This window comes from Herpailurus yagouaroundi, unplaced genomic scaffold (assembly GCF_014898765.1).
Source record: "Herpailurus yagouaroundi ecotype Mexico unplaced genomic scaffold, PumYag 164, whole genome shotgun sequence".
Lineage (NCBI taxonomy): Eukaryota > Metazoa > Chordata > Mammalia > Carnivora > Felidae > Herpailurus > Herpailurus yagouaroundi.
Genome location: NW_024412405.1, coordinates 29,335,228 through 29,341,397, shown reverse-complemented (window position 1 = coordinate 29,341,397; position 6,170 = coordinate 29,335,228). Strand labels below are relative to the sequence as shown.

Here is a 6,170-nt window from a genome sequence, read left to right as displayed (position 1 = left end):
TTTCCTAATAGGAAATTAGAGTAGGAGACATATGGAACTCTCTTTTCTTAAAACCAGAAGTGTTTGCCTTTCAATTTCACTGCTTCTGAGCCATTTAACCATGCCTCATCTGTATTTCTCAGTAATAGGAGTATGACCCAAATTCAATAAAAAGTGATTCTTTGAAGAAAAAATATGTACACGTTTGTCTTTTGCTTTATAAACAGGATTTTGAGAATTAATCCAAGAAAGATTGTATTCGGTTAGGAAGGCACCATTTGCCTCAACCACAATGGAACCTCCTTTTGGAGACAGTCCCAGACTTGAAGTTCAATCTGGGTTTTTATACTGTGGTATCTGGAAGTCTACAATGTGAATTTCTCAGGTTTCATCCTCATCTTCATCTGTGACTATGTCTTTTAAATAGTAAGCTAACGACCCCCAAGTTTATCACAGCCAGTCAGGAAATAAGAAGGTATAGATACTTTCTATTATGTTCTACTTTATTCATCAATATAGCTGTAGTGTGGCTACAACAGGACTTTTCTTCTTCCATAAAATATGATAGATGTAAATATTGGTGTATAAGTACATTTGAATACACTTTTATATACAATAAGATTATAATCACCCAAGGTTAGCCAAGGCCAATGGTTTGCCTTTCTTTGAAGCAATATATATACATATACATATATAAGCAAAAAATATATATATATATATATTTCGAAAATAGATTAGACAGCATTCTATAACACGTTGGAATTTTTTTCATTTGTCAAGTAGTGTTAAATTTCATCAGAGCTACAATCAGATGGATTCCATAAATTTTCTCAAGAAATGTTTTTATTAGTGTTTAACTTTACAGATATCAAATAGATAACCCAGAAGTACTCAGAAGCAATCATATTAGTTTTCTGAGACAGATGGGTAAATGAACACACAATTCTGTGCCAACAAAGAGCTTTTGCTTTTCATACGTACCATTAATCATGACCACCTTTACACATATGGTGCTTAGGAAACATTTTACTAACTTTGTCCCCAAATCATCTCACAGGACTGATTTTTTAAGTATTACATTATTTTTTACAGAGGAAAAGGCTTGATCCAATTTATAGCTCTTTTGCTTTTAATCCCTGGTCTTTTTCCATGTTTGGTTCCCTTAGTGCTTATAACACATTTTTCTTCTTTTTTAATCTGGGAAAATTTAGCTTTGGTGCACCATCTGTTCCATAGTGAAGCGCTTGTATTCAGCTTCCCAGATGGGTTGAATAAGAAAAAAAGGTTAAATGATTTAACTTGAATCCATACTGTGAGTCATCTGCCCTCAGCCCAGTCCTGACAAAGTGAGAGGTTTTCAAGGGTTTTTTTCTTCTTCATTACACTAACCTGAAGATCACACAACTTTCAGCAGAGCTTTCTCTGAAATAGAAATAGAGTAGCAAATATACTCAATAATGTTGGGCAATAATTTGGATTTCAAATTTATTTCTAACATGCAGCTTTTCAAAAATTGAAAAAGTAAGTGTTTCCTTTCACAAGAAATCAAAACTTAACTTTTTCAGTATCAGTGCTTCCTAGCTGTTATTCGAATCTCTTTTCTCTCCCTTCCAGCACATCTTGTAAGCTTCCCCCATATTAATCTTGTATCAACACCCCCTTTTCCGCCTCTCTCCTGAAGAGTAGGCAGTTTCTTCCTACCAACAGTGTGCAGATACGAGCTTTCCAGAGAGTGCCTGAAATCCATATTCTTCAATAATTTTCTAGTTTGAAGTGTTAGTACTTCAATATAGTTGCAGAGTTTGCATAGAAAAAGAGCCCTGTTATAGAGTTTGGATAGCAGCAGATGTCTATATGGATAAAAGAATGTGTATTAATTAAATTAATTGCATTTTAATAGTATGAGAAGAGGGTCAAAGTTGATTTATTTAACCTTGACCAAGTTTCACTTGGTGTAATGTTCTAGTCCAGAGACTGTGATGAAGTTCAAAAGAAGTATTGATGATGGCTGCCCTTGAGAAGTTTGGTCTCTAGTAGGAACCATCATCAAGGTTGTCTCCATTTAGGACAGAAACAGATAATTTCATTAGTGAACTGAACTATGACAATCAATTTAACCAAAATCTGATGATGGACTGACTTTTTTTTTTTTTTTTTTACTGAATTGTTCTTCCTAACAATTGATCTAGTTATGTATTTCAACGTGGTCAAAAAATAGGAAGTCACCTCGCCCTTAATGTTTTCTGCCAAGATGTCCTGTTTTCTTAGTTTACCGTAAAGTTATTATTTCTATTTAATTAATACATGGACACATCTTTATATTTTATACTTGAAACCATAATGATTCAATATCATTTATCTCCCTCTTAAAAATCTGAAAAAAAAAGTCTTACTTTTAGGATTAGTTTCAGTTTGAAAAAAATAAAGTAACTTCAGCATAGAGGGCTTATAAATGCACCATAAATTAATATACATATAAAATGTGGTACTAGGCTTAGCTCATAATTCAGTGACTGTTCATTACCTTCACAAGAAATGTGAAGTAGTATTGATCCCTCCAGCGATTCCACAGATCTAGAAAATTAATCTGAATATTTATGTCACACGAAAGTATTAATAATAGCAACAACAATAAAGATATTTTGAACTTCCAAATTTATTTTTGTCTGCATGAGGCTTCAGATGTAGTTATCTGTCCACTGAGCATCAATTTTAAGTATAATTAGTCGCCCCCTTTTTTTTCCCTTCCCAGTAAGATTGTAATCTTCTTAGGGAAAAAATGATCTCTGTTTATTCAAGACTATCTCTGCAGGCCCTAGACTAGTGTCTGGAATATTGTAATAATATTTTGTTGTATTGAGTTGCATTGGAGACCATCTGCCTTCCATTGTAGGAGCTCACGGATTACAGGAGAGGCAATATTTAAAGAAATCGTTTTACTCAAAGAAAATAAGGATTTTTATACCAGTATGAACAGAGTTGTGCAAACAATGCAGAGCTAGGGTTACAGAGAATTCACTAAGGAAACAGCATGCGACTTGAGTCTTGATGGATGACTGCAGCCATTCAGGTGGGCAAGGTACCCCAGGCTGAAGGAACAGACTTGATTTTCAATAAATGGAAATGAAAAAGGATCTCCCTTACCTTGTTATCTTCCTCATTTGGCCAAAGAGTTGCAAAATGTTGAATACATTTCTTTCAATCACATACAATTTAGAAAGATGCCAGCATGACCAGATGGATGGTTTTCAGATTCACACTTTGGAAACACATGGTGCTTCTCTGAGGCAATTGTGTACTGTTTCTTTTTAAATAGCAGAAAGCATATGGGAACAGGATTGGATCTGTCAGCTACTATCAAAAGATTGGTGAAGCTTCTAAGATAAATTAAATCAAAACCTATAAAGTGGCAAAAATTTTTATCATATTTTGAAATTCTAAAGTTTCACATTTGTAGATACATGGACATTTAAAAGGAAAAAAAAAAACCCCAACTTTCCATAAGATCCACAATCCCTGCTACAGCTGCCAAATCTGAGGCAAAAAAAGAGATACAAGGTCAGTGTAATGAGAGTCTGGAAGAATTTCACTGATCAAGCATTAAGTTTTTCTACTCTTCTCTGGTTTATGAATCTCTTTTCTTAAGCAAAATATGTGTTTGTCTATTTTCCACCAATGTCTCTTTATTTTCTTAACACAAACATGAAAACAAGCAGAAAACAATTACAACATCAAACGTTATATGTGTGAAAACACCTGCTTTAACTTAGCTACCTTAGGAATTATGGTTGTCTATTGTTTTGTGTGAAGGTCTCTCTCTGTGTCCTGTTGTACCTTTAAACAAGAGTAGATGTGAGTGAATTCACACCGATTCTAACCATAGTGCTTCCATGGAGGAGTTTTATAACCAGGTCAAATCTCCCTAATGCTAGACTTAAAATTCTACCATATTCTATGTTTTCTATGGCAATTTATCTTTCCCCAAATTATTATTATGGGATTTGGGATGATTAAACTTCAAGGAGAATGATTTCATAGGGCTGAACCTAAGGAATTAAAGGAGCTTTAGATAGCAAACCTCTATTTTAAGGAAACATTTGTTTTCAAGGGGTAGGACTTCCTTTGCCTTTTATCCCTGCAGAGTCCTTGATCCCAGATAAAGTAAATGGTCTGCTGGTGGCTTTGAAGTCATCGGCTATCCTTCACTCATTCAGGAATGTGCATGCTTCTTCTTGACCCCCGTGTGCATAGAACTTTGCTTCTAAAATCTGTTACATGCCAATATGAATTTGTCAATTTAAATCTGGAATGGTGATGTAAAAATAACATCGTCTGTCATTCTTATTTACTCATCTATTCCATAAACACTTACTGACTTCTGGGACAGATGTTAGGTGGGCATTCAAAGGTGGATGAGGTGTATGTCATGACTTCACAGAGTTTACAGATGTTGGGGAAATTAATATACAAATAGCTATAACACAAAGAATAAATTGGTAAGTATTATAAGAAAGGAATAAAGGAAGTGTTTTCAGAAACAAAAGCAGTACGTGGTCATAAATGTTTAATATTCATAGACATATTGCTGATTTTTCAGGGAATTTAGAAAATCCTTTGACACAATCAAAATGTTTAAGTCAAAGTCAGCATATCAAATGTGCACATCTAGCATGAGATTTTATATTTCTACATGATACTAAGTCATTATCATCATCCCAACTTATTGGCAACTCCTTTCTATGTTTTAACTACAGGCAAAACCAGAAAGTGACTACGAGACGGCATGTACTTTTTTTTATTTTTTAAAGTGGGTTTGCCTGCATTTTGAATCTGATTTTTATGTATCTAAAACCCTAATAGAAACTATTTTTTTAAAAAATCAATATTTGATATTGATCTCAACTTTACAGACACAGTGTGCTCAACATATCTGGTTATTTGTTTTTAAGTTTATTTATTTATTTTGAGAGAAATAAATTTTGAGAGAGAGAGACTACAAGTGGGGGAGGAACAGAGAGAAGGGGAGAGAGAGAAAGAATCCCAAGAATCCCAATCCCAAGAGAGAGAATCCACTGCACTGTCAGTGCAGAGCCCGATGCAGGGCTCAAACTCATGAACCATGAGGTTATGACCAGAGCCAAATTCAAGAGTCAGACATTTAAATGACTGAGCCACCTAGGCATCCTCAACATATCTGGTTATTAATGGTATTTGGCTATTAATGGGTAAGCTCTATTTATGGTTTCAAATTTACTATTCTAAATTGTATCAGAAACAAAAGCTCAGAACCTGGTATACCAAGAAGTTGCTTAGCTCTCATATTCATATGACTGAAAAGTATTGAAAGCATGTTTGTTAATTTCTGTATATTGTGGCACATTGGAATGTTTCCTAAAGCAGTACTGAGTAGGAGCAAAGAAGCAGAATTATTGCCACAGGAATCAAGATGATAGAGAAACAGGCCTTAAGACTGGATGACAAAGTAAGTAAGGAGTGGAAGAATCAGACCTCCAGGTCGGTAGTCAGAATGATAAGAGGAGCAAAATCTCATTTGGTAAACAGACTGAGAAGACAGTTCAGAAAGAGAGGGTCTTGGAGTTTCTTCACATGCCGTCTGGTTAGTGTTGCTGGGGCAGACATGGTAACTTGAAAGAAGTTGCCGCTTTGGATCTATCTTCATTTAGTTTCTCAATAAATATGTTTCAGATCGTCCTGCCACCAAATATTTATGACATCATATTTGTCATCACCCATGCCACTGCAGTTTCAAACTCTTTAGCATATGTCAAGAAATAGTGAATGATCACCAAGTACTGAGGCAGGCCCAGCCAGCTGCTCTTCTCCTACCATGACTTTGCAAAGCTATCACCCTCATTTCCCAAATTTCCAAATCAAATCAGGGTGACTGGTGACTGCTAAGTCACAGGCACTTGTGAAAAAATTAAATTAGTATTAGTCAATGAAGACTATATTTAAATTCCAACATTAAATAAAACATGGCCCACAGGAAACAATAACTTCCAGCTTATGCTTTGTTAGTAGAAAAAGGAGCATTTAAACACCAGGTTTCTAGAGGCTGTGCCAAAAAAAAAAGAAAAACAAAAAACAGTTCGGCTGTGCATATTCAATTATAATATATGCAAAATCCAATGTCATAAAGTAAACATAGGCTGATAAATAAGTTTGTTTGC

The 6,170-nt window shown here is 34.8% G+C and overlaps 1 long non-coding RNA gene across 1 annotated transcript; it reads right to left on the bottom strand.

Moving 5' to 3' along the window:
- Positions 1-989: 989 nt before the first annotated feature.
- Positions 990-3,247, bottom strand: LOC121037948 (uncharacterized). The gene is made up of 2 exons (XR_005794075.1): positions 3,124-3,247; positions 990-1,401 (listed from the first exon to the last, which is right to left on the bottom strand). It is a non-coding gene; the product is annotated as an uncharacterized LOC121037948 (long non-coding RNA).
- Positions 3,248-6,170: the final 2,923 nt, after the last annotated feature.